The sequence below is a fragment of the Stegostoma tigrinum genome, chromosome 49 (assembly GCF_030684315.1).
Source record: "Stegostoma tigrinum isolate sSteTig4 chromosome 49, sSteTig4.hap1, whole genome shotgun sequence".
NCBI lineage: Eukaryota > Metazoa > Chordata > Chondrichthyes > Orectolobiformes > Stegostomatidae > Stegostoma > Stegostoma tigrinum.
The window spans coordinates 2,722,242-2,723,627 of record NC_081402.1 but is presented as its reverse complement, the minus strand read 5'-3'; positions in this window follow the sequence as shown (position 1 = coordinate 2,723,627).

Below are 1,386 nucleotides of genomic sequence, written 5' to 3'. Positions count from 1 at the left end.
CTCTCCCCCCCGTCTCTCTCCCCCCCCGTCTCTCTCCCCCCCCGTCTCTCTCCCCCCCCGTCTCTCTCCCCCCCCGTCTCTCTCCCCCCCCGTCTCTCTCCCCCCCCGTCTCTCCCCCCCCGTCTCTCCCCCCCCCGTCTCTCCCCCCCCCGTCTCTCTCCCCCCCCGTCTCTCTCCCCCCCGTCTCTCTCCCCCCCCGTCTCTCTCCCCCCCCGTCTCTCTCCCCCCCCGTCTCTCTCCCCCCCCGTCTCTCTCCCCCCCCGTCTCTCTCCCCCCCCGTCTCTCTCCCCCCCCGTCTCTCTCCCCCCCGTCTCTCTCCCCCCCGTCTCTCTCCCCCCCGTCTCTCTCCCCCCCGTCTCTCTCCCCCCCCCGTCTCTCTCCCCCCCCCGTCTCTCTCCCCCCCCCGTCTCTCTCCCCCCCCCGTCTCTCCCCCCCCCGTCTCTCCCCCCCCCCGTCTCTCCCCCCCCCGTCTCTCTCCCCCCCCGTCTCTCTCCCCCCCCGTCTCTCTCCCCCCCCCGTCTCTCTCCCCCCCCCGTCTCTCTCCCCCCCCGTCTCTCTCCCCCTCCGTCTCTCTCCCCCTCCGTCTCTCTCCCCCTCCGTCTCTCCCCCCCTCCGTCTCTCCCCCCCCTCCGTCTCTCCCCCCCCTCCGTCTCTCCCCCCCCTCCGTCTCTCCCCCCCTCCGTCTCTCTCCCCCCCTCCGTCTCTCTCCCCCCCTCCCTCTCTCCCCCCCCCTCCCCCCCTCCCCCCCTCCCTCTCTCCCCCCCCTCCCCCCCTCCCCGCCTCTCTCCCCACCCCTCTCCCCCTCTCTTCCCCCCCTCCCTCTCTCCCCTCCCTCTCTCCCCTCCCTCTCTCCCCCCTCCCCTCCCTCTCTTCCCCCCCTCCTCTCCCTCTCTCTCCCCCTCCCCTCCCTCTCTTCCCCCCCTCCCCTCCCTCTCTTCCCCCCCTCCTCTCCCTCTCTCCCCCCCCTCCTCTCCCTCTCTCCCCCCCTCCTCTCCCTCTCTCCCCCTCTTCTCCCTCTCTCCCCCTCTTCTCCCTCTCTCCCCCTCTTCTCCGTCTCTCCCCCCCCTCCGTCTCTCCCCCCCCCTCCGTCTCTCCCCCCCCCTCCGTCTCTCCCCCCCCCTCCGTCTCTCTCCCCCCCCCTCCGTCTCTCTCCCCCCACCTCCGTCTCTCTCCCCCCCCCTCCGTCTCTCTCCCCCCCCCTCCGTCTCTCTCCCCCCCCCCTCCGTCTCTCTCCCCCCCCCCTCCGTCTCTCCCCCCCCCCTCCGTCTCTCTCCCCCCCCTCCGTCTCTCTCCCCCCCTCCGTCTCTCCCCCCGTCCCTCTCTCAATCTCTCCCCCTCCCTCTCTCTCCCCCCTCCCTCTCTCTCCCCCCTCCCTCTCTCTCCCCC